The 27,875-nt window shown below is 44.9% G+C and overlaps 1 long non-coding RNA gene across 2 annotated transcripts in view; it reads right to left on the minus strand.

The window, feature by feature from the left end:
• The window catches only part of LOC308063321, a 46,700-nt gene continuing 18,825 nt past the window's right edge, over positions 1 to 27,875 (minus strand). For both annotated transcript variants that reach the window (XR_013927919.1, XR_013927920.1), the window contains exon 2: positions 1 to 27,875. This exon is cut by the window's right edge and continues 1,292 nt beyond it. This is a non-coding gene — a long non-coding RNA (uncharacterized lncRNA).

The following is a 27,875-nucleotide window of genomic DNA, read 5'->3' on the forward strand; positions in this document are numbered from 1 at the left end:
TGGGTTTAGTATGCACAGATGTAATCAATTTTTCTGTACAAGATTCATTTTTCACCTGAATCTGCAGTCTACTACACAGATAATTTCCTTATCTTTTTGCTTGTATCTTTCATTATTCTATTCAGTCCTTTAAAATGAAGAAAAAAGTATCTTGGAGGGGGAAGAAAATATTGGAGCCTTACCAGACAAGAAATTGATAAGCACAATTTGTCAGACGGACAAGGTCAGATAGTTTGGGTTTTAAGGGCAGTAGCCTAAAGTCCTCTTCTGGATTCACTGAACATAGACAAAAGAGCAAATGAAGCCCATTGATTTCTTCCGTTTATGGATTCGGAATTAGCATATGAAAAAGTTGCCAGTTTAAAAAAAAATTAGTTTCTCAGGTAATATTGTGTGGCAGAGGGGTTCAGGGTAGGCATAAGAATCACCTCTGTCACTCGTGCTCTGCAGCCTTTTGCCTTGCCTCCAGTATTAACCTTTCCCTCTCTTGTGTTTAATTGAGCAGATGAGTCCTTATTCTTGTTTAATCATGGGTGTAAGATGTCTCCACTTCTTGGAGAGTATCAGCATGTGCTGGATCTAGTCTAGCCTGCACCACTAACTAGTCAGCAAAATACATGGCAATCACAGATGTCTTTGTAGGGTTGAAAAGGCATTCTCTTTTCTATATTATTTTAGTTTGATTTGCTTTTAATGGTATTTTAGTCTACTCACGAAAACATCCTTGCCTGCAACTTCAGGTTACCAAAGAAGTGACTATAGCATTGTTTGCACAGATTGGAATTTGGTTTGCAGCAAAAAGTTACTTACTAATCTGAATTTAATGCCTGGGAGGAGGATCAGACACACGGATCCTGAGAGACTGGAGTCCTCTGCTGCTTTGTGTGGGAGAAACAGACTTAGCAGCTGCAATGCAAATTTGCCACATGCCTCAGCATGGCACTAGAGGGGAAGGATGGCTCCATCTCTGTGCCCAACCGAGTCCTTGGTGAAGCTGGGGGCAGTTGTCTGGGTTATGGTAGTGAGGCCCCTGACATCTGTTCACTGATTTTCTAATTCTACCAGCTAATCTCCCATACTCCTGTAAGCAAGAATTTCTGGAAAATAACCTTTGACCGTTACACAAGCATTAGTTGTAAATTAGTGTCTTAAATTTGAAAACAGATTTTAAATTTGTGAAGTTGCAAGCATCTGCATCTATTGAATTTGAAAAACAGATTTTAAATTTGTGAAGTGGCAAGCATCTGCATCTCTCCCTTTACTGAGCGCCATGGACCTCTTTATGTGAAGTTCATTAGTGCTGTGTTAAAATGTTGATAATCTTCAGTCTTTACATTATTTTCATGATACAGTCACTTTTGTAACTCTAGAAACTCTTTTTTAATTACTAGAATTCTTGTTTCTTCTTAAACTGGACCTTAGACATGATATTGTAGACTAGCAGCTGGTCTCTGTACAGGCATTTGGTGACTGTAGGTGAATTCCTGCCTGTCTGCTTTGCATTTGATTTTTTAGAATGGCATATGTTTAATTATAGGCAGTGGTCATTTGGCAGCCCAGCAGTGAGTGAAGCAGAAGCCAGCTCACAGAAGTAGCTTGTGTGTTTTCCTAGCATTATATGCATTCTGAGGATTTCTTCCCCTGCATGCCTATCATTGAAGGTTACACCACCTATAGTTACACCCACTCTTGTGCCAAAAATCCATGTTGACAGGTACTATCCATATACCTGTAGTGGGAAAATCTATTCGAGGGGAGAGTGGATCCTGCTTTTATAAAACTCTCTACTTTCCCCAAAGAATATTAAGATAATCAGTCTTTTATCAGCTTTTTAGCTGCTTCACCTGTTTGAACTGTGCAGAAAAATGTAGCTTCTGGTATTGGTGGAGGAACCGAAGTGTCCCAGTTGTGTTTCTAAAAGGTACATTCGTAATCCCACGGGAATTGATGGCAATACTGCTGCCAGCAGGGAGCAAGACTGGGCTGGAGACTAACGCTCTCAGTGTTGGTGAAATCATATAAGCAATATTTTGGATCTTCGTTCACAACACACACAGACCACCAGGAAATGAGTCGTGGAGCTCCAAAGAGCCAAGATGGTGAAAAACTAATTTTGATGTCAACCCAGCCTCGAGGGGAAATCCACAGTCCAATCTGGCAGTTTTGAATCAAGTCTTTCACACAGTGCTTATTCCATATTTACTGATAGAAAACTCAGATATATTAAATAGGAGTATGTGTCTTTAATTGGTACTGGAGCATTTCTGCTTTGTATTTTTCTTGTCTTAAACATCACGTATACCTTTTAAATCTCTTCTAGCAGTTACCACTTCAAAGGTATGGCAGCATTTCAGTATCATGCTCTAGGCAACGTGATGTCCGTGAAAGGATGGTCATCATAAATATTTTATTAAGACTGACAAAGCAGTGGTGTATGTGTACAAGTTTACCGTAGTGATAAGAATTCAGTTTTAAGAGTCTGGTAAATAATTACATTTTCATTAAAACAGTGTCCTTTAATGGCAGATGCATCTGATTTCCAAGGTTATCTGTTGAAATGTGAAGCTATGTTAGTTTGACAAGCAATAGATTTTAATGTGGTTTCTCCCTTGAACAATTTTACATCCCAGCAAGCATGGTGATCCTGAAAAGGTGTCATTTTTGAAAAGCAGAACCTGAATTCTGTTATTCAGATTTCTTTATTCATCCTAGAGAAATGAAACAGAAACCTTGCCTTCTAAAAGCAACAGCATGTAAAGTAGAATGAAAGAAGGACAACAGATATGTATGCCTAATACCTTCTGTGAATGTCTTTCCTTTTAAGTAAAGTTCTTAAGAAAAGCAGATTGGTAAATAATAATAATTAAAAAAAATTAAAAAAGAAAAGAAAAAAAAAAAAGGAAGTTTGAAACAGTTTTAATTTCATTAACAGCTGTCTCCTCATGCTTTGTATATTCTGTTCATTGTCTATATTTTTTCCTTCTCTAGTACCAGGAAATCAATTTGGAAAGGATAGAAGTTGGAAAGACCTCTTAAGAAAAGACCCACAGTACATTAAAAAAGGGACTTCAGAACATAGTTGTATGTAAGAGAGGGTGCTGAAACCAGGGAAGAATTACTGAAGTGCAAGTATGTTCCTGCTGCATCAGGCAGCCCTGAAGAGCTGTCGTGGAGGAGGATCTCAGGCAGTGTGAATCTGTGCTTTTTGAGGTGGGCTGAGGGTCTGAGAGTAGAGTTTTGGTAGAAGTGACTGCTTTTCTGGGGTTTTTCCTGCCTTTTTGCAGATAGCAGCAAGCTGTCTGCCGTCAGTTTTGCTCACGTTTGTTACTGCAGGCTGTGTGGCACTGCCAGCTTCACAGGAGTTACACACTGCGAATGGCTGAGCGTGGGCGGTTTGCCTGCCTCTCCTACCGTAGCTCTGTCCTTTGCTTATGAATGTGAGCCTTCTGTGGAAGTCGGCAAGAAAAATGCATGCCCAGCTCAATAGATCTGTGTCTGTCCCTTTTCACAGACTACCTTATCAGGCTTTAAAGAGTTTTTATGGTGTGAAGCATTTTATAAAAGAACGATGTTAAGTGTACTTCAATGGGAAAGCGTGAAATCTAGGCAAAGAAACATCAGTGCAGCAGCCACCCAAGTCAGAAGGACTGTGCTTCTCCCACCCCGTTGCTCTGTCTGCAGTGTGAATTGCCTTAACCAGTGACCCAAAGCCCTGTCCCTGTCCAAGAGCTTAACCTGCTTTGTGGAATATAGTAGCGGCACAGTCCTGTCGTGATGCCTTGCGACCATGTTTTGATGGTTCATTTGTACTGACTGTTGTGACCCCTAGAAGGGGAGTCACACTTTCTACAGGAAAATTTTTCATTTCTATAGGAAAGCTCTAGAACAAAGAGATGGGAGTGAAGGTTTGAGTTTAAAGCCCTTCTGATACTTGTACACTGTGACACAAAGAAGAGTCTTTGCTTCTTGCTGTCACCACACGTATCTCAGGGCAGCCCGAAGTGTGTGGGTGTGCACATGCACCCCTGAAACCTAAGGCTCTTAAGGGTGCGATACCTACAGCTCTTGGGTATTTATTGCCGTAATGTGGGTGGGTAAGATACCAAACTTGCTTCAAATCCATGAGTCTGCAGTGCTGGCAAAATCACTTGCTCTTGAAATTAAATACAATTTTGGAGGTAAACTCAGACTTTGCTCTACAGTAGTAAGCACATATGGTGCCTCAAATGAGAACAGACTTGGACGTGGTTTCCAAAAAGCATTTATCTAACAATCTGTAACACAGTTCTTATAACATCCTACTTAACTCTTACTTTCACATACAAGCAGAATTCTTGAAGCACTATGCTCAAAACTGATTGTGCCAACAACTTCAGAACCGGGAAGAAAAGTGGCGGATTTGTTGTTTCTTTATAAAAGAAGGGTTTTTTTTAAAAAAAGTCACTTCATGTAAAAAAGAAAAGTTTGGTATTAATGGGTTCTTTCACAGAGGAGTGTTTCTTTTGACTGGTTTTCTATTTTCAAAACATCTTGTGAGAAAAGTTAAGCAATTATTCCACGTGATGCAAAGCACAACGAGAACTGCTTCTGTGAAAAGGGGGTAAGATATACTCTGCAAATATACATGGAGGCAAGTAACAAATTTAGTGCATCTAAATTGTTATTCCTTCTGTGATGCAGCAGCTTCCAATAATGCCTGCTTATACTCCCACTGCTATTTTTTCCTTAATGGTAAAACATCTGGATTAAACAAACATGAGAGAAGAGTGCATACCCTTTGTGTTGCCATAGTTTGATGTTCTTGCTTGGTGTGTGATAGGGTAATAGGTAATAGCAAATGGTTATTTCCTCAGATTTCATAGCATTAAAATTCTGCTGTCTGCAAGGGTCAGAGAGGTACTATCACTGTATTAATTACTAAAACTTAGAGGTATTTGTACTGATAATACTGAACAACTGACATTCTGCATTCTAGCAAAGAGCTGCTCTAAGAAATTCTTACTTATTGGAAACCCATGTCAAGGCACATAGATGGTATTTTCTGACAAGTAAGAAAAGTAAGTTGCTGGGATGACACTAGAGCAGAAACTATTTGAGGAAATGTTTAGCATGCTGAACAATAAACTATACCAGAAAGAGTTTCTCCTTGCTTTCCAGTTGGAGATTTGGGGTAGCTACAGCGCTGCAGCTAGTCGTGCATCACCATGTGTGCATTGCCTATTTGGCCAGAATATTTGAGCTTCTCCTGCCTTTCACATGCTTTAAAACAGGCTGTTTCAAGAATACAGCTGAAGATGTGAAACTTAAGCAAGCTGCTCTAGGCTGCTGTGGGAGCAGAGAGTCATAGGTCCCAAACTCTTCCACCTGCTGGTCTGGCCTTGCTTGGAAGATAATCTTCAGATGTGCTGCTGCCTGTCCCTGTCTGTCGTCCCCTGTTCCCCATCATACAGAACGGCAGAACAGCCCAGGTTCGAAGGGACTTCAAAAGACCTTCTGGTCCAGCTTTCCGTGGGAAAGGCAGCTGAGATGAGATCATCCAGCATCCCGTCCCATTGTGTATTTTTCCCCACTGACTCCTTTTTCAGGACAGTAGGCTATCAGCAGGCTCTTGTCTAAGATGGACTGAAAGAGTCACTGGAGCAAGTCAACAAACTCTTGAATCAGCCAGAAAGCAATAACTTTAAATGACTCATGTCATGTGGAAGTAGGCTTTATTTGGAAAATTTCCAGCCTATCAGCTCTCCTACATTTGGTCATGGCTTTGTTTAGTGATGCAGCAACCAGCCAAATCTATGTGTGTTTTTTTAAACCCATATGGAGGTATGTGAGATAAATAAACTTGGCTGAATAAAGACAAGGTAGCCATCCCCTGTATACTAATGTTTATTCTCTAAACTGCGTGTCCTCTGGCTTATGGTTCGTGTGTTGCTGAAGGAGCCTGACCATGGCACAGTCAATAAATCATTCACAAGCTGGCCCAACAGCCCTGTGCTGCTTTGTCTTAAAAATCTGTGTTGGGTAAATATTTAAAAATGAGTCTATGTTTTGCCATCATAAAGCACTGGATGCAGTATTAGCAGCTGGTTGTGTTTTATTTCTGTTACAAAATCAAGGTCTGTCCTTAGAGTTTTCTTGTGTGACTTGCACTAAGGAGACATTTATCCCTGAAACACAGACTACAGCAGCAGGGCGAGGTAGCAAAGAGAAATTCCCTTCGCAGTACACCCTGAAACGCAATGTAAGTCCCTTTTGTTACACATCTGCTGGTACAGGGCTGAGATCTCTGTACACATCTCATGTCTCCTTCTCTCCAAACCCCCTACCCACCACTCCAAGGCCAGCATGGAGAGAAACTGGCTGACAGTTCTGGGTTTTTTCCCCTCACTTTAAAAGCGTTCCCTCTCACTGATCCATTCATCACCCTTCACCATCATCTCTGAACTCCTCCCCAGCAGCACTTGCTGCTTTGACCAAGGTAGAGCCTCTCACCTTCCTGAAATGTGACCGTTGTAGTGGGAGAGTTGTGTGCCTAAAGTCCTGTCATCTATTATATTTGCAGCTGGGTTTTGTCTGTTTATAGTACTTGGTGACTGAAAGGAAAAGTTTGGTTTCTGCCATCTGCAGTGTTATTTTATAGCTTGTTTGTATTTGTTCCAAAAATCACAGCGCTGTCTGGCAAAGAAAGTCTGAAAACAAGGCAGATGCCCCTCGTTCCAGCAAGCGTACTCACTCTCTTTTGCTTGGTTCACATTTTCCCAAGAGATACCACCACTCAAATGTCTAGCAAAAGCCAGTTTCTATTTTCCTTAGGGTCACAAGATGTCAGAATCCACCCTCAGCCTACACGTGACCACTGGCAGCCTCTAAAGGAGGGCACAAAAGGAGTTACATGGTAGACGCCTCTAGTGGTTTGAGTTTCTTGGAGTTTTAAAGGTCCATCTCAACAGGGGCAAAAAGGCAGCTCTCCTACAGATTTCACTTATTAGCACATCCAAGAAAATTCTCATCGAGGAATTAGATTATTTTCATTGGATCAACATCTCAGAGAGGAATAAAAAATGATTCTGCATTTGGAGTACCTGTGGTACTATACTTGTCCCGTTGCAACTCCTGCGTTGTGTCTGATCTTTTGGAGCTCCAGCGGCTTACGATAAGGGATCAGAGTCACTTGAATAAGGAGGGCTAAGGCATCACTTGAATCCCATTAACTCTCTGAAGCACAGGGAACTGGCTTTCCACAAACCTGCTTTGCATGGTTGATCTCGCTTGTAACACGGGTAAGCAGGATCTTTTCTTTTCCTCTACTCTTCAGTGGATCAAGCCCCACCAAGCTGGGCAGGTGTCGCGTAAAATATCTTCGGTCCTAGTGAACTGAACCATGTGTTGAGCAGCCCAAGCCCAGGAGTTCCTCTGATGCAACCGCATGATTTGGCACAATATTCCTGAAAAGCTTCAGCTCCTCAACAACCTGCTACCCTATTTGACTAGTGCTAACTAACAGAGGCCTCCTGGAAACGATCTGTACTGACTTAATCCTACATGTGGATGCCAACTCCAAGGGCACTTAATTTTGTGGGGATTAAATAGGTTCCCCCCACACACACACTATGGAGTGTTTAGGATGTGCTCAGTCTGAAGCTTCTTACTGACATATGAATAGAGATATAGAGATAAATAGATATTTTTATGGAGATGTTTTATAAGTGGCCTTTACTTTGTGCATGGTAATTATTGACAAACTCTTGTTATTTAGGAGCTGCAGAGTGGCTGGTTCTGCAGTTTAGAAAGCAGCCAGCTGTCTCTGTGGCAACAGGGACTTGGGGTATGGGCTTGGATTTTGATTTTTTATTATTCAGCTATAACTTGCATGGTTTGGATTTGGGTTTTGTCTCAGTGTCTTTTTTTGTCTTTTTTTTTTTTTTTTTTTTTTCCTTTCTTTGTTGGTTCTCTGGCAGGGATATATTGGGCTCAAGCAGGAACTTGCTTCTCAAGCCTTTGAGAGATGGTTTGAAGCCATCACTGCCATACGACACTCCAGAAACACTTGCCTTGCACAGCCCGTGGCATTGATCTGTGTGAGGGCCCCAAAATACAGTTTCTTTAGCAAGCTATTGGGGTTTTCATAGTTTAGTGAGGGCCTCCTGTTTCTCTAGCTTGGCTTGGCACACTAGCAAGCTAGCAGCAGCTGGGCCACGGGTGTAGATAGCCTCGTGAGGAAAACCAGGGGTCAGCAGGGACTAGGATATGTTCAGGGTTCAGCAGAGACTAGGACGTGTTCAGGGTTCAGAAGTAGATTCATAAACATAGCAGTAGCAAAAGACTGTCAAAATTGCTACTGAGGCAGATCATTTAACTTCCTCTTTTCTTTTACTCCTTCCCTTTACTCCTTCCACTCCCAATACTTTGTTTGTATGCCACATCTGAATAATGCATCTCTACTGGCTGGCCACCTCCCAGTAACTGGGGCTCTGGGTGCGAGGTAGAAACGTTGCTGTGCTTTCTCATCCATCTCATTCCTGCTGCTGTGGAGTGGTCTGTACCTGGGAAAGGACCAGGGCCGTTAGCCATTAGGAAGCAAAACAAGCCTCTCACTCCTTCTCTCCAAGCCCAGGGTTACGTGCCTGCAGAGCTGACTCAATTCCCTGGCGGGTGAACCAAGACCTTGTCTGTTAGCAGTTATTCTAGTCCACAGGTTTCTTTCTTCAGCACAATTTTCCCACCATGGGAAGCATAACCAGGATATGGCGGTTACCCTATTTAAACAAAAATGTGTATATTTAAAAAAAAAATCTTAATCTGAAAGTAGAGTGTATCTGAGATTGCTCTGTTATAGACATTTAGTCTACAGGTTTATGGCTACATTTGCTATGTTATGCTTGAATAAACATATAATTCATTGAAATACACAAGACTGATAAAAGTAATATGATCTCTTTAAGGAGAATAAACTGTTTGTAAATTTATAAAGAGTATAATCTGTTAGGCCTTATTTGAAGTATGTACTGTGGTTTGGTAAAAGTACATTAAAAGAGCCTTGCCAGATGAGGACTAGATTTTTCTGCGTGTGCATGTATGGTTGCTTTTGAATATTTGAAATCTTCATTTAACAAAAAAACCAAACCATAAAGCTCTGCAGGCTGTGTGTGTAAAAGCCTGAGACGATGTGCAGAGTGCTCTTCAGATCTCTGTGTCCAGTGGCTCTGGGGAGGGGGGCAGGTGAATCTGGTTTTCTGAATAGTTTGCATCCAGCTTGTTTGGAAACAGAAGCGGCTGGGAGTGCTGGGCTAGCTGGAGATTAATAGGAGAGGATCTGATAAAACTAATTAATAGTAAGAATTCAGACTAATGCTGCCACTGCACATCCAGCTGGTGTTGATTTAATGGGAGAAGCTTCAGGCCCCTCCAGAGCAAGGGCTGGTGTGCACAGGCTGCAGCCAGGCGGCTCTTGCCCCACACTGCACATATCTCCCCTGCTTGGATGCCTGCTCAAGACATACCGCATGCATTTGGATAATGATTAGTATTGCTCATGGAGCTACTCATTAGGGGAACAGCCACCCTGAAGGCTGCTTTTCCTGCGGGCATCCCCTTGTCTGGCCCCCATGCAGACCAGCAACAGCTTTGTGGGCTGGGACTCCTGCTTCTCCTGCCAGCAAACCTTCCACTGACACCAGTGGGTGCTGAAGAGACGCCAGTGCTTCCCGCAGGACAGAAAACCACGCTCCCGTGCCCAGGAAGCGCTGGGTGCATGTGCCGCCGTGGTGGCCGGCTGCCTTTTTGTGCAAGGGGGTTGGTTTTTCTGGTGCAAGAGCTCAGCTGGCTCCTTGTCACAGGCAGCTCTGCCTCCTCCATGTCACTGTGTGAGCCCTGCCCTGCAACACAGCCAGAAGGGGGAAAAAATCTGCATGGGGATGTGAGGAGAAAGGGGATCTTATCTCTGACAGCCCTTGGGTTTGTTAATTGAACCTCAGGAGCTGCCTTCAGCCTTGGAGCGATGCAGCTCGGGGTAGGTCAGACCAAAGGTGCGCCTCGTGCTGTAGCCTAGGTTTGTCGTGTCCAAAAGCAGATGCCTCGGGATGATGATAACGAAGCAAGGACGTAGCACAAAGTGCTTGTGACACTTCCTCAGAAGAGCCTCTTGGCTGCCAGCCATGTGCAGTTTAAGGACTTTGTGGGCCAGAGGTGTTTTCGTGTATTTAGTCATCTCTTTTATCCCTATTCACCATGCGCTGGTGCAGAACAAGTGGGATCTCGTCACACCACCAGTCATTTCAAAACAGTGAATTGCTGTGCTATTTAATTAAAAAAAAAAAAAAAACACCAAAAACTAGCAGCTGAGCAAGGGGAGTTTTTTCTTTATCTCTGCTTGCTAATGAAACAACCTCACCCTGTCGTCAAGCAGAGATGCACAAGAAATTTTTCAAATCTAATTTCTCTGCACAGTTCCAATTACATCCATGCATATGCCCCTAAAGCCCACCACATTTCACAATGACACACTGAAGGCAAACTGCGTAGCCACGATACCCAAATAAATCCACAACCCTGTGTGAATTGACTTCTGACTGATGGTTCCCATCATTGTCGTAGCCCATCGTGACCCATCCCTACGTCAAATGTAGCTCGATCCCACATTGCATGCGTACTACAGAAATCTGAGACTTTCTCATCTACCAGTGCCCATGGATAGTCATGTTTCTTCTGTGAGAGACAGGCAGATGCTTTGCTGGTTATCCCCTGTTTAAAGGCAGGACCCCAGCAGCACTGGAGGGAACATCTTGCCCTGCCAGCTTCAACCGGAGCAGCTACAGCTTTTGGGGCAGAGGGGCAGGTTTCCCCTGCCCAGATGCTGGGAGCTGGGCGCTGCCCAGGGGACCTCCTGGGGTGCAGGGTGGGAGCAAAGTTTTTTCCTAAGGCTCTGAAAGAGACTTTATTAAGTTTGCTGCAGCCCAGGAGGGTCTGGAAAGTTATTGAACTGAGGGCAAGGACGAAAGAAAAGGGCTGGCCTGGGAAGGCAATGCAGGCAAGGAAAAAGTCTGCTTTGTTTCTCTGCTGGATTGCCCGTCAAAGCTGGGAGGTTTTGGCTTGCTTTGCTTTGTTTTCAGAAGTTCCCCTGTGCTAGTTTGGTTTTAAATGAAACCTAACTGTGTGGTTGCAAAGCACCTTCGGTACATTCACACCAAGGAAATGCTACAGGCAGCACTGCCCTGAGCCCTGGCGTACGCTGGGTCCCCATCCCATGCAGAGCAAGACCAACCAGAGATGCCTGTCCTCTCCACACCTCTCCATTCCCATTTACCTTGTTACTCCTGTGGTGTTTCATGATGTATTCCTGCAGAAATCTCTTCCCTGGGGAGGGTTTGACCTCACCTTGATGACCGGTCTGAATCCCAGGAGCGTGGCAGTACCCAGAGGGGCTGGCAGAGCTGCTCTGCCCGTAGCTCACACACCACCGGAGGAAAGCAGAAGCCAGCAGCTGGCGTGGCTTCAGCACGTCTGTTTTGTACATCTCCATTTTGTTAGGATCCTTGAGCACACAGCAGGTGTAACACCAGTTGTCCATGAGCTGTGGCAAACACACCTCAGCTTCCATCGTCAGGGGACACAGCTGAAAACCCTGAAGGTCCGATGAGTTTCAGCTACTCCTCCCTCTTCCAACGGGTGTGAAGGTCATCGATGGGGAAAGCGCATGGCCACCATGCCTGCTTGTAGAAGGAGGTCGGCTCTTTCTGACACCTTTTGCCCAGGGGTGTTAGGAGGGAACCTTCACTAGCTGGGAAAAGGGTTCCTGCACCCTCTGGCTACTGATGGTCATTAAGCTGAGGCAAAGATCTGATTAAACCCAGCAGTTTTGAATTGCTTGGTGCCTCAGCGTGACACGGTGAAGGGAAGGGTGGAGGTGAGGGTTTAGCTCAGGGGTCCTCAAACTTTTTAAACAGGGGGCCGGTGCGCAGATGAAGTGGCAGGCAGTCATCTGCGGCTGCTTGGTTTCCCCCCCCAACCCCTGGCGAGGGGGGTTCTGTAAATACTGGGGGCCGGATTGAGGACCCTGGGGGGCCGTATCTGGCCCACGGGCCATAGTTTGAGGACCCCTGGAGCTGCTCGGCTTGATCTATAGGGGCTATGGTAAAGATGCATTTTAAATCCTATCAAACACTACGCCTCAGAAGGCAACGAGCCAGGATCTCCCTTTGCAGAGCTGCGCCGTGTAAGCCTGTTAATCTCCAAGTCCTTCATGGCGGGATGCAGTAGGCACGTTACCGTTGCTGGCTTTTCTCCATTTCCAGATGCCGGCGCATGTTTATTTAGCTGGATAAGAAATGAAGTGAAAGTGCTATTTTTGTGTGGAAGGGATTTGTGGGAGGATACTTTCTACCCTTTGTAAAGAAGGCTTAAAGGACAAGGATTCAAACCATAAGGCTTATTTATTAAGTTAGAGTTAATTATTTTTTTATGAGAGGGAGAAAGCAGCCCCTTAGACGGTCAAGAGAGGAAGGAGCAGGAGCGAAAATGGTTCCTGGAAGCCACCTTACGTGCCCTGGTGTGGCTGCCAGCTTCCTTCCCCAGGCAAGCACTTCTCAGGTTAAGGCACGCTCCTGGTTTGTTGCTAATTATTCTGGAGTTCCACCAAGCCCAGCTGTAGGAAAGTTCCTGCAGTGCCGTGGTTGGCTATCAACCCTCTCCCAGCCACCAACCTTCATACAAGCGATGTGCTATGTGAAAGCTGCTCTGCGGTCATCCTCCTGTGTGCAGGGAGCTAGGAAAAAGGTGAACCTGGACATAGGAACCTGGCCGTGGGGTGTGAGGTGCCCTGAGCATTACCATCAGGCACAAACTCAGAGTTCACACCATGGCAGGAGCACCGTGGCAACTTTAAGTGGGGCTGTCCCTGCAGGTGGGCAACCAAACAGAAGCAAATAGGTCAAAACCTTGTAGACACCTGCTGCTGCCCAGGAGGACGGTTGGCAGACGCACAGTGATGATGGTGATGAGCCAAAGGAGCGTGAGCTGGTGCACTCAGGACCTGCACACAGACATGCTTCCTCGTCCAGGCGATGCTGACTTTAACTCAGGCCCAGTGAGGCTGCCAGCTCCCCAGGGCTGCCTCTCCACATTGCAGGTATGCCTTGGAGAATGGGAGAAATTTCTAGACTGCTCTCCTGCCACCTCCCCAGTGTTCTCCCATTGGTACAGTCCACAAGGACTCTTTCATGCTGGCAGAAAGAGGAATGACTCTGATGCGCTGCAGTAAGTTGCAATAAATTGCATTGACTTCCCCCCTCCCCGACACATACCACCTTCTGCTTCTCGTACAATTGATTTCAGGACCAAGCATGCAATCACAATTCACTCACAGTGTCACAGCAGGGACCGAATTACCTAAGGGAAAAAGGCTGGGTGAAAAATTACAAATTATTTGATTGCACATCAGGAGCACCCATCGTTTTTCTGTCATCAGGGCTGCATCAGGTGAGAGCCAGTCTTACCTGGGAACCATAAATCAGGTCACACCATTTGGCTTTGGTCACAGGGGCATTCCAAGCCCAGTGTCTTTCACACTTTCAGTCCACTCTTTTGAAATTATTAAATGCTTATATTTGTCTGTAATTTTGTATGGGTTTGTCCCTCACCCTTGGAGAGGATTCTGTGAAGGACCATTACAGCTACCTTCTTCCAACAGACCTGAACGGCTTTCAGGGCCACTCAGTCCTGGGCACACTGAGGAGCCATGGGCAGGAATATGAGTTAAAAGAATGGGGGAAGACCCCGTGATGTGACGGTGGCCTGTCATGCGTGTGATGAACAGCGGCGGGGAGGCCAAGGCAGGGGAGAGAAGGGCAGGCAGCACAGAGGACGGAAGAGCGGCACCAGCAGCTCATGCACAGAGGCAAGGCAGGGTTGGAAGGCCAGGTGAGCCCATGTGCTGCTGAAGGTGCAAGCGTCATCGTGTTTTTAAGGATGGTGAGGATGGGAGAAGGTAATGGGAATATTTTTCCCATTGGAAGAGGTCGCTGTGGATGGCAGTGTAAAGTATTACCCAGTGTCGGGAGGAGCACGCAGTGCAATACAGCAAGCAATAAGAAAGGTTGGAAAAGGACAAGGAGGATAAAACAGCAATGCCAAGATTTCTGGAGTCAGTTTAGGAGCTTTTGGGCACCACCAGACACCATGTACCCTCCAAACAGTAGCATTTCCAGTGCTAATGATAGATATTGTCACTAGCAACTCAGGCTCAAAAAATATTACCAGCTCACTCCCTCCATCTCACTCCTTCCATTAACACCTCCATTTTCTGCAGAGGATGCCCTTGGGATTTGTGGCTGTGCAGCAATGGCATTTTGGACTTTGGTCAGGAATTGCATTTACTTACTGGAAGCTGAAGCTAAATTTGGGGATAAAAATAACTAATTAAACCTGCTTTAAAAAAAAAAAAAAAACAAATTGAAAATAAATTTTAAAAGCTTCCAGGAATCAAAATAAGCATCAGAAACGAATATGCTAACAGCAACTGTTGTCTTTTGTGCAATGACTGACTACAATCTGGGGCAAAGTCCTCTCCCACCTCCTGCAAGAGCTGGTAAGGGGGGAAGAGGGAAATCCTGGTGTACAAAACATACTGGCCAACTTCTGTTTTCAGTTGTTTTAGCTCTCTGTAAATCCACACCACAAAATTAAAAGCCAAAAAAGAATTAAAACTGCCAGCAGAGCCTTGAAGCATATTCTTTGCTTCTAAACAAGCACCGTGAATAATTTTCTTCCAGAATATTTCCTGCTTGATAGCAGGGCACCCAATTCTGGGAGTTTGTGACTGTTAAGTCCCTGCTGCAGGTGGGAGTGAGGCAAAACACAGAGTTAGTTATTCCGTGAACTGGGGTGACAGTCTCTGCCTCCCCCGCAAAGGCACGGTGCGGCTAGCATCCCACTAGCACAGACGTGAGCTGATGCGCGCAAAGAACTTGCTGTAGTGTCATATTATGGCCTGAACAAGCCACTGGCTTTCTTTTTTCTTTTCTTTCTGTCACACAAACATTCAGTTGCTGTATTACTGTGCAGCAGTTTGTAGAGCAGTTCCACAGCTTCAGCTACAGAAAACTAACCGGGCCGGGATCTGCTCTTTGGGTTTACTAGTAGCTGTCGCAGAGCGTTGGCTAAGCATCTTGGCATGGCAAGGACCACAGCAGTCAGAAGGCACAAAGTCCCACAGGTGGAGATGACAGTCCTTCCAGCTTGCTGTGAATCCAGAAAAGCTCCTTGAAAGAGAATTTCACAAATGAAGATTAAAAAAAAACAACCAAACAAAAAACCCTAACACAATGAAACCCAGTAAAGCCAAGCAAAAGCAGCACATGGTTTACTTTTCAAGCTGCAGTGTGAATTGGAACAAACACAGGGCTCCTGTATGAGTGCTGACAGCAAGGACTGAATTTTGGAGTTCCCCTGCACCTGAGCAGAACAAAGCACACCAGCAGGGAGCTCACCAGAGAGGCCAGAGGAGGAAGATAAAACAGGAGATGGGGGGGGGGGTGTGAAAGCAGAGACCAAGCAGAAGGGCAAGCTTGGTTCAGGCATTCCTTGTGTGAGTTTGTGCTTTCCCACTTTAAAAAAGGATAGGAGACAATTTATCATCCCATCCCACTATTTTATTGGGAACATGTTGGGGAGAGGCTGAGAGAAAGGCTGGTTCTTGCACTGGCACTGGGTGTTGGTCTGTGGAGATCATTTAGCAGTCTTGAAAGGTGCTGTTGCAGGGAAAGGTGGAGAGAGCAGACAGCTATGTACACCAGAGAGTTAAAAAAAAGGAATGGGAACATTAGCAACAGCACAGCACAATCACAAAATCCTGGAAACTCTAGATTAGACTTTGTCATCACCCTCTGTTTCTTAGGTTTTTTTTTAACTACTGCCTGAAGTGAAATTTTAGATAAACAGATTTTTCTAGTTTACACATTTTGCTGAGAGCCAAGTGTGTGTGTGTGTCTGCGCCTGTGTGTGTGTAATGTGCCTTGTTCTATTAATACAAAAATCACTTAGAGCAAGATAATCTAAAGAGTGCCATCTGCTGCTCATGAGATAAAGTCACATGTGTAAGCACATCAGAGCTGCATGCTTGGTGTGGCTCCCTGCATGATGCTGGGTTTATATGAGGACTTCAGGCATCTCAGACGATTTTACTTCCTTCTGGGGACTAACCCAAAGTTGGGAGACTGGCTACCAGGGCCGCAGTCCCAGCAGTGCCACAGCTCTCCTCTCAAGGAGAATGAAAAGGATTATTTTTTTTTTGTTCCTGGCTTAGTTCTGACTTTATCATCTCAAGACAAGCTTAAAATGGCACAGATACATCTTGTATGACCAACACCTTGGCCATCTGAAAGCATGGATAGGAAAAGAAGACTTCAGTTTTGCTGTTTGGAATGCTGCTCAAATAGTAGGCTGTAGCCAAGCAAAAAGACTATAAATTGCCTCTCTGCCCCCCATTATTCTTCTGTGGTCACGCACAGCTCTGAAGCTTGTCACAGAACTGTTACATCTCTGCTCAAAGTCTTGGTTGAGAAAACAGCTACTGGTGTTTCGAGGGTGTTTCAGTGAAGCTGGTGCTCGCTGTCTGCAAGTAACCAATTGCATCTTGTATAATACCAGTTCATGTGCTAAAGCACCACAGACTGGCTCTCTGTGGGCTGGGCTTTTTACAGAATAATTCCAGCTGGGCACTGATTTTTCAGCTGGCCCTGGGATACCTTGTTAGACATCTCCTGTTGCAACTACAGCGGTACAAGACCATGAGCTACACCTGTGATGCACTCTACATCCACATACATGTAGGGAGTTGCTGTCATACACCTCCAGCAAAGAGAAGAAAAATCTTTGTGTGCCACCTGAGGAAAATACCCCAAAGGGAGATCTTAAAATGTTCCATGTCCCCCTTACTGGAAAGCTTGGATCGCTGCGTGCTGAATTAGCACGTGTCCTCCATTTGATGGAATGGCTTCCTGTGGGCAAAACAGACATCGCGTAGTTGCTCTTAGATTAACAACTGCTGAAAACTAAATTGTCATATTGGAAATGTCACATGGTGTTATTGAATCATTATGACTCCAACTTAATTACCTTAGGGTTCCTGAAATATCATTGCTGAAACACCGATACTCAGTGGTCACCTGCCTTTCCATGATCTTGTAGAAGAGAACTAACCACCTTATTTCAGTCCTGCCAGCCTAAAGGACAAGGTACCGTGATGGTACACTCCTTCTGGTGGATAACTGGTCAGTTCAGGCCTGAATACTGTGTGTGTGCAATGGCTGCTCTGTTCTGGAAACACATCAGCCTCTCTGCTACTCTCACCCATAACGACCCCTAGAAAAACCTAGTGAGAATCCATATAGAATTGTATTGACTTGAGGAATAAATGAGACATCACATCTCACCCACAGCCTCTTGTGTGTAGCTATCTTCTCCAAAGCTGCTTTTTTGCAAGGAGTATCTGGCTGGATAGCCAGAAGGAGCATGAGAAGTGGTACCTCGGTGGACCTACAACTAGTACTCACCAGCACCATTAGCTAGCAGCTAGAGCCAGCCTGATTTTTTCACCGACCCTGAATAAAACAGATGAGAGGTGTGAACCACCCCATCCACCCTAAGAGATGTTAATTCAGGCATTAATAGTGTTTCAGGTACTGATGCTAACTAGAGTCCTTATCAAAGAATGGCAGAAATGAAACCTTTTCAGAGTTAAGAGGGCATCTGGCATTCAAAACATTTTCCAAGTAAACAGCCTTCATTCAAAACAGCATTTCCTGGAGAAGCCTCTGTTTCCAATAAATATTTTGAGCTTTCGTCACCAAAAGTCCCTGGAGGAAAGCTAACAAAGTTCACAGTCATCTGCACAGGAATACAAAACCTCCCCAGGTTCAGCATCATGCTAGTGAAAACTTCTGCAGGTGCTCGGGAAGTGGAGCTTCCCCAACCCTAGGACTCCAGCAGAGCAGGGGGGAAGGCCCCAAGACGGGCACAGAGACCACATGGGAAACATGAGCATCTCTGCTGAGTGGTGGGATCTCCTGGGCTACTGGAGGAAGGTGTAGAAGTGGTGGCAACAGGTTGCAAGATCCTCCTTTACCTTCCCTCTTGGTTTCTTGCTTCACTTCCCAGCACATATGTTTGGCTCCACACCATGACAAGGTCACAGGTCATCACCCTGATTATCCTCTGTATGCCAAGAAGACATGATCTATATTTTTTGAGCAATGTAATGGTCTTCAAGTTGCTTTCTTATCACAGCTGCTGACTGGCCAGCCACCAGAGCACACCAGCTTGTCCTCCGCAGTAAACCAGTAACAGTGCTGGGAGGAGGACAAGAAAAAGTAAATGTAACATCAGATAGGAAGGGGTATCCAAGCAGGTAGGATGGCTGCTTTTGGTCAAATGGTTGCCACTAACTGAAGTGACATGCCAGCTAAATAGATAAAAGACCTTTAGTCCTCTGCAAATAGCCACCTGCAAGAAGTAGTAGTCGAGCCAGCAGATGATGGATTGTAGGTAAGGACAGGAGGAAAGAGCAGTGAGATTTGAGTATTGGCCTAAAGACAAGCTGTTCCTGCTGCTTTTCCTGTAAAACAGAACACTTCAGCATTTCAGGAACACTAAAAAATCCCTCTCCAGCCTGTTTGGTCAGGACTAGGTGGCACTGTATAACCAAAAAATGAGACGTTAAGGCGGCTCTTTCCATACAGCTACAAGCTGAAGTGAGTGGTGATGTAAAGCTTGGTAGAACAGGAGCAGCACCGGGAGAATGGGACATCCGACAGTGTGGTTGTATGCACAGATGCCTTGTTTACAGGGAAGGATGGTGAAGGACCCACTTTCTTAGCCAAATGCCCCCAACCCAGTTTCCAGAGGCCCTTGCCACCATGCATGTGGTGTGGCAGGCCAGCTGTTGGCATTGGGCAAGCTGCTCTTCTGCTAGAAGCACATGGAAGCACCATCACAGCTTGTCCCCCCCCAGCTTGCCCTGCTCCTGTGACACCTGCAGCCCTGCTGGGACAAAGCCGGGAGCTGGCAGCAGCGGGATGCTGTGCCGCTGGTGGGAAAGGCAACCTTGCACCAGCACCTGCGATAAGGTGCAATAACTGACTGCAAACTAGACTGAACTCTCAGCTCTGGGGGAATTTCAGACTTTTCTAGCAAGGAGAAGGTCTTTTTTCCCCTTCCTCGTTAAAGCTGCCTGAGGAGGTCCCCTGAAGACAGACAATTCATGTTCGTCACAAAGCAATGAGCGCTTTTGGGGAAGCCGATTGCAAAAACCTGGTATCCCCACACACAGAAGTATGTTGAAGCTTGTGATGGTGGGTTGTTTGGGGGTTGGGGTTTTGTTCTGTTTGTAGCCACAACTTGGAAAAGCGAAAACAGTTCCCCCAGGACTCCCCGATGATGATGATTCACTCCAGCGATTAACCCCTGCAGCACCGAGCATTGCTTTCTCATCCATGGTATGTTGGCACACAGGGGTGGGAAAGCAAGAGGCAGTTTGGGCAGTGAATTCTCTACAGGCTGAACTCCCAAGTCCTACAGCTGGTAGGAGCCGGCTTCAACAGGAGGAAAACCAGACTAGATTGGGAGACAAGTCCTGTGCCTCTCCAGCAGCGCCTTCTGAGGGGACCATTTGGCATTCTGTATATATGGTTTGCAGCAGCACACAGCAGGCCAGTGGCCAAAATTTATGGATGACGTTGCCACCGTGTTATCTCCCAGTCCCAAAGCCATTTGGTGGCTGAGTCACAGATGGAAGCCTGCAACGGTGAGGAAGCAGAGCAGGGACTTCATAAGGAAGTGAGCTGTCCTCTGAACCATCTACAAATGACAGATGAGCCCTCGACCACTCTCCTGCACACACATCGATGGAGCTGCTGGATGCTCATCACAACATGCACCTTGTGACTGCTTTCAGCCATCCTGAGGGAATGAAAGCTCTACTTACTTGCTTTGGCTCTGAAAGACGTCCTTCGTCTCTGCTCGTTGTAGGGGCTGTTGTCTCTGACTTCATCAGACTCATAATCTGGAGCTAACCAATTGTCTATCTGACTCTCTCCTGACTTGCCCTAATGGGCCACAGAGGTGAATACACAGATTAGGTGTCTTTAGAAATGCTCTGATCCACTGAAAATAGCATCAGTGATCTAAAACTATCCTGTGCACTCTTACAAATACACAGGAATCCTCATCATCACTACGGCTGCTTGGCCTGACTCCACCAGACTGGTTCTCCCTGACACAGCTAGGAGCAGACTATGGCACGGCAGCCAGGGCATGCCAGCCAGCCATAGGAGAGCCCTAGTTCTTACCTCTGCTAATGCTTTTGTGTTGGGCCACTGTCGCAGCACAATCAAAACCATCAAGCTGCAACAAGGCTTTTACTAACCCATACCAGGTTAACTTCAATAAGTAGTTCCCACACCTTGCCCCAGCACAGCCACCAATCCCCCACAAGGTTTCAACAGCTCATCTACTGTTTCTTCATCCTCTTCAGACCAGTCCACCCTGCTTCTTGCCTCTGCTGCATCCTTCTTCTTGTCTTTTCTCCATCCAGGGCACTCTCTCTCCTTCTTCTGCTTCTTCCAGGTCTCTCTCCATCCAGTGCTCCTCTTTCATACCCCTTAGAGCCATTTAACTGCTTAGCAGGAACCAGCCACAGCTGCACCTCACCCACATCAGCCAGCCCACCGCCCCTGCAGCCAGCCCACAGCTGTATATTATCAATGTTAATTAACCTGCCTTCGATTCCTCTACAATTCCTCTATAGGCCGCCACAGGAAAATCTTGTCATGCTCCAAACCGGAAAGGAGGGGAGGCATTAGGATGGAAGAGAAGGCCTGGATAAAAGAGGGATGGACGGTGCAAGGGGTAGCAACCTTCAGGGGAGCAGCATAGACTGGCAAGCAAACAGCAGGTCTGTCACCAGAGACAGGGGATCTCAAGGCATGTTGGAGTTTCGAAGGTAGGTATTCAGGGGTGGAGACTACAGGATGGTCACAACATGCATATGAGTTTTAGGAGAAGCTGGTGGACTTTCTTTTATTATATTATTAATGTTTAATGTACTTCAGTTGCCTGCAAGACTAGGTTATTTGTATCTATAAACAATGTATAACCACCTTAATTTTTTTCATTCGACCAAGAGGCTCTTTATAGTTGCAAAATACTTCTGTCGAATAGTACACCCATCAGTCTGAACTTCTTCCGTTGGGTAAAACATAAAAAGGGACATAACCCAATCTGAGTTGCTTTTATATAATGTTTTCCAGCCAATTGTCAGTTTAGATTTTTCTGAGAGATCAGGGAGTTAGGTTCTGCTAAGCTTTAAGAGGATGACTTCTGTTGCTCTGGAAAGCTAGATGAAAAGTACATCAAAAGTAAAAATGTCCAAGGCAGTTGATATAAAATAGTGCAAGCAGAATCTGCAGATTCAAGCCTTCTGGGGGCCTATAGGGAACAAAAATGCTCCCAGCAAGTGAGCAGGAGCAACAGCACGATTAGAAATATTCTCTCTCTTATATCATCAACAACGGTTTCTGAAAGCATAAATCCACAGAACCCACCTCTTCTCGGTTGATTTTCTGCTACTTTCAGCTCTCCTCTTCCTCTTCCTCCCCCTGTCCTTCCTTTCTCTTTGTGCCCCGAGGGCAGCATGTGCAGACAGAGCTAACCTGGCCGTTAACACAGATAAACTGGCTGACAGTGGCAGTCAACTCACAGGGCACATCCATGTCATGTAGGGACACGTAGGGATTTTGTAGGGAGTTATGAAATCCCCCAGCCTAAACTCCTGAGCTGTGCCCACACCGGCCATCCCCAGCCTGGGTGATGCCCCCAGCATGACACAAAATATTTGCAATCTGGAGTGTACTTGTACAAACCACTGATGCCTGAGCCACTGAGGCTTTGTGTCCAAAGCATCACCCACAGTCAGGTCCAGCATGTGCCCAAGCTCCGCCCCTTTGCTTTCTTTTTTTTTTCCACCCCCCCTCTTGTATTCATCCCCTTCTAAACCAGTGCTGTATTACCAAGTTTTAAAGAAACACCAAGTCTGGCTTATCCTCCCCAGCCATCACCTCCCCCTGCAGAAAGGAATGGTACCAAGTATTTGCAGTGCTGCACCAGGCTCCATCCCACACTACTCCCACCCCCAGCACAGGGAAGTCTGAGTTTCAAATCCAGCTCACCCAGCAGGTCACCAAACACACAATATGCTTATTATCTTTTTTTTCTCCAGTAATCAGAGAAACTTGGGCAAAATTAAACACCAAGCAAGCAAATCCCCAAATAATCTGATGGCTACGGGAAGGGGAGGCTGTGTTTTAGGTGCTTGGATTCACAGCGCCACTGAGCTGCAGTCTCAGTTCAATTTCAAATGAACTTTGCTTGTTTAAATGAACTGGTTTACCTCAGCAAGGTCACAGAGTGAAGCAGCCATGGTAGGTGAGAGCCACGGCAGGTGACTTGCGAGACCAACCAGAGCATTATTTAACTAAGTGATGATATTTAACAACAGCTCCTCGCTTCCGCGTGTAATGGGATTTCTCAAGGGACTGGTCGAACTGGTTGAAATGGCAGCTTTACATAAGCAGAGGGGTGAGAACTGATTATGGTAATGCTAAAAATTTATCTGAAAGTGTGGATTTATCCTGACTTAGACCACGTAACATGACCGCCTTTTCAGTAACTGTTCTGCTCCTAAAGGGTGTTCAAGCACATCTGCTGCTTTTAATGGCAAAGCTAAGCTAGGTGGTAACTTTCTCCTGCAGTTCCTCAGAGAAATTGCAAGTGATAGGCCAAGTGCAGGTTCAGCCAAGGTGTGTGCAAACCCAGCACAGAGAGCGAAGGTGTCTGGGTGTAGCCGAGGGCTTCCTTTGGTCCGGAGCATGACTATTAACAACAAAAAGCACGACAAGAATGCAATCAAGAGTTCAGCGTCCTTGGCTAGAGAGCTAATAAAAACACATCCTTACACATGGTGAAAGGTAAATACACCTCAGCCTCCATAAAAGCATTGTAATCATTTAATAACTATGATAATTTGATAATTTTATAGTGTATCAAAGCTTTACAGTCATCCTGAATTTACAGGTTGCTTTACAGGTAACATCATCGTGGTTAGCTGAGCTGGGACTCAGGGGAACATACAGAGAAGTGGGAGGGATTTGAGATTAAACTCAAAGGCTGCATCTGAACTGATACATTTTGGGTTTTTTAATCTGTAACATAGTTATTCTGCAATACCAAACTGCCAAAGTCTGTGAATTATTTCAAATTATTCAAGTTTAAACTATGCTTGTGCAAAGCTTGTGAGATACCTTTGCCATCTCATGAACTAAATATTTTGCTGTGCTGTGTGGATGTAGTCAAAGAATGAATTATTGAGCAGTTCTCATGGGTGGATGACCCTTTTGTGATTTACCACACAATAATTTAGGAACGGTAGCTCCTGTTAAATTCAATTATTTCCCCGGCAGCTTTGAACTATGAATGGCTTTTAAAGGTGCCGTGCTTCTCTTGCATTCAGGTGACTTCCCCTCTGCCCTGGAAGAACTAAGAGAATTTACAGGATGGAGGTTAAGTGCTAGCTGAGGATAAAAAAAAGCATTACAAACATTAAAAGCAAGTAGCATAAACTACAGATGAACAGCTAATAAGCTCAAGAGAAGATACCTGTTTTAGCTTTCACATATGTACCTGATCGTCCCCAAATACTTTTAATTGTCTTTGGGGTGGGTTTTCTTTTTCCAGTTGCAGTGCTAATGCAGACATGTGAGATTAGCATCAAAGTTTAATTAGAAGTATTTTTTATTAATTACTGAAAGTGTTAGTAACAGAAAATTTCCAGCTGTTGTTCATTACTAATGCACAGCTGAATTCCTCCTTATTGCTCCAAAAGCTTTGAGTAGTCACTACAGAAACTTAGAAGCATTGCTGGGAAAATGCAGACTTGGACAGGAGTGACACATCCACTGGGTAAATCAGGACCAATTTTGTAATTTAAAATGTTTCTACAGAGAGAAATAAAAATATATAGTATTATATATATATTATATATATATATTATATCATATATAGCATTATATTACATACCATATATTCAAATTACATCAGGGGAGGTTTAGATTGGATATTAAGAAATACTTCTTCACTGAAAGGCTTGTCAAGCACTGGAACAGGCTGCCCAGATAGGTGGTGGAGTCACCATCGCTGGAGGTGTTTAAAAAACATACAGATGTGGCACTCAGGGACACAGTTTAGTGGTGGATTTGGCAGTGCTGGGTTCATGGTTGAACTTGATGATCCTAAAGGTATTTTCCAGCTTAAAGGATTCCATATATTACAGTATTATCTATTGTATGTTGTTATTATATAATCATTGTAATATATCATTTAATGTATTATACGTATATATACATATATAGCATACTGCAGAGATTATGTTACTTATAGATCTGTTTAATGTCTTTTAATATTTCCTTAAGAGTTGCCTATATTAGAAACGTTCAGAAATTTATGGCATCTACTTTTTTCTTTTACTGGGCCACTCTTCCTGAGAATTCCATTGCTGCTCCGTTCTGGCTGACCCAGCTTCAGGTGAGGTAAGGAACCACCCGCACTGTCATGGCCGGCACCCTGGGAGCCTTTGTGAGGCTCATCCCCTCAGTGCTTTACTGTGGGAACGGATTGTGGGCAAAAGGGAATGAAACATTGGAAGACGAGATCTAAAACACAAAAGCAACTTGCTTTCTGCCTTTCAGGAATTGCAAGGATATTGTGTCTCGATTGTACCAACTGGCTTGGAGGGCTTCTTCTCCAGTCTGTTCTGTAAAGGTAACTTCCACGTAAGTTGTTCCTTTGGGGCTGAAGAGATGGGCTGGTGCAGAAGGAATCGGGCTCGTGCTACTGTTCAAACAATCCAAAGAAATTTCAGAAAGGAAATTCAGGTGGTGAACAATGTGCATCCTCTCTGCCACATCCCCTTGAACTTCATATATGATGCATGAGACAACCCCCTGGGAAAATACCACGGTATTTAAGTCATGATCCGACGGCTGTCTGGTGTGTGGCAGGCTTAATAAGTCACATTAGCCCACGCTTGATGATAAAGAGCTACTGGAAGCAAACAAGCAGTTGTGCAGCATTTTTACAGACGGGTTGCCAGTTTGCACAGGAGGCACGCCTGGTGCTTGGATGGCCTCAAGCTCACCTGCAGCATGCCTGAGCTCCATCAATGCCCAAGCTGCAACCCATGAGGCTCTCTCATCACTTTGGCTTCTCCCAAATCACACAGCCACTTACACTGTCACACCATGAAGTTGCTCAGCAGCGTATTTGGGCCGCAGTCCCATCGGAAGGCAGAGGGCTGTGCATGCTGCTTGCAGGGCTAGATATGCTACGCTTGCCAAGCCACACCAAACCCCGCCAGAATGGTGCAACTGAGAGAGGCATTGCACTGCATGTATATTCCCTAGTTCATCTGTTACGCTGGGAAGCCAGGCAAAACACTCTCTTGCTAGCTGATGACCTAACTACAGAAAGCTGAAGAGGGCAGCGTGTGTGGTGGGTGGAGAATGGCACTAGAGATCGCAAAGAAAAAGTCACCGTAACTCTGGCATTTGACCAAAGCAGAGGATTTCTATTTCCATTCTGTAAAATGGATTCAATATTTTGGCTAAAACTAAAACGATCTCTCCCTGTAAATGCTTATGTATGTATATATAGTGTGCTTGTCTGCATACATATATATACACACACATATATATAAAGCATACACGTGGGTGAACGCAGGTGTGTGTGCACATGCATCAATAAACCTGTACGTATTCAAAATCTGGACAAAGAACGGGTCATTTCAGCCAATTACTTGCAAGCAGCTGATCTCTTAACCAAAAGTGATGTACCACCTTTGCCAGCAATGCAAAACTCACTTTGTGGGGCACCATTCTAGAGACTGCAATACTCCCATTACAGACCACCAAACCCAGCTTCTGCCCTGACAGAAGTTACAAGGCAGGCAAGTCTTGCCCAGCTTAAAAAGATTACACACAGGCTTTTTGTTTTCTTAGCACAGCCGAGTTTTGTTTTTAAACTTGCTAGGAATACCTTAAACAAGTACTTTGCATCAGTCCTATTGCTTCCTTTAAACCAGACTACACTTAAGCTGCTGCTGATCCAATCTGTTTCTCATTATGCAGCCAGCCGCACACATAGCACCGTCCTATAGTAAGGTAGTTGTAGGGATCGTTGCTCTGTATGCGTCTATAAACAACAGTTAAGCACAGCGTGGCATGACAAAGTGAGAATGAGTTGCCAACACATGTAAGAGACACCAGAAAAACACTTGTGATGGCTCACCCAGCCCTGGATTCCTCCCAGAGGAGCTTCCTGCAGGTTTGGAAAAACTGTTCATTTCTTCCAGACAACCGTAACCAAAAAGAGATCGCCATGTATTTTGTGGACAGGGAGTATTGGAAAGCCTGTAGCTCACGTCAGTGAAGATAGGAAAGGTGGAAGGTGGTTGTGGAGTGGCCCATGGATTTTTTGCTTGTCCCTGGCAGCGCAGGATGGACTGGAAGCAGCTGGCACTGGTGCTGCTTCATTCTGAAGGCAGATATTTGCTATGCAAGGTACTTGCAGGGTGAGCAAAGCTCTTGGTGCCCGTTGCCAGACCAATGAATTAACCCAAGGAGAGGAAAGACTTTATTATTCCTTTTATCACAGACAGAAATTTCATAAGATACTTTCAGAATATCCCCCTGTGATAAAATAAACTTTGATAAAATGAAAAACTCCGTACTTACCTGAGGTGGATTTAGGTACACTGAGTAGATCTACATGGAGATTATGCTCTGAGGGAGTTAAACCACGACGGCTCCTACTTGCCTCTGTGGAAGTGCTATTGCAAAATACAGATACATTATTTGCATCTGATTGACAGCTTGCTATTAGAAGAAAGAGCTGGAAGTCTGCCCATGTTTGCTTTTCACTGCCAATTGTCTTTCTATTTGTCTTCTATTCTTTTGTTACATATCGACTAAAAATATTTTCAACAAATTTGTAATGGATAAATATACATATGCACACATCCATGTCTCTGTGAAAAATACCATAGCCTTGTCCTACATCTAGATCGGAAAAGAATTGTCCTAGATGTAACTTCTACATTTATTTTGTAACAATTACTAATGATTTGGTTTTATTTTACACAGAATCCTAAGAAGCAATTCTTGTGTCACGAGTGCTACTGAAAGTTGCTTTTCTTTTCCCGACCCCCACCCCCACCAACTTTACTTGGACCTATTGTTGAGAATTTATCATTCTGGATGCTCAGGAAACAAAGCCTGCATCTTAGTTTGCATAAAATCAAAGGCAGGCTTTTCCAGATAGAAAGGAACATGAACTTGGCGAGGGGGGGGGGGAAGAGGAGAAGAGACCTTTTACAGCTGCCTACAGTTGTGGGGGACAGGTCCCCAGGCAGAATGGACTTCAGGAGGAGATGGGGAATGGATACTTGTGGGGCTGGTCCTGCTCCAGCCAGCAACTTCCAGAACAGAATATTCCACCCAAGCCACCGGTACCTTCTTCATCCATAGGCTGGCTGGACACATACCCAAACTAACCACTCCCATTTCCTAGTGTGGTATTTTAAAGTAGAACTGAAATGAAATTACAAGCAAACATGAAGTACGGAGACCGGGAATTTTTCCTCCCCAAACCGTGCTGCTTTAATGGAGCACTGGCTCATGATTTTTTTGACAAGGTATACTGTTTGACAGTATTTAAAGTGTAGTGACTTTGAATCACTCCTATTGCCATGCCAACAGGAAGACTTTTAGTCTATTATT

Source organism: Falco punctatus, assembly GCF_963210335.1.
Source record: "Falco punctatus genome assembly, chromosome: 4".
Taxonomy (NCBI): domain Eukaryota; kingdom Metazoa; phylum Chordata; class Aves; order Falconiformes; family Falconidae; genus Falco; species Falco punctatus.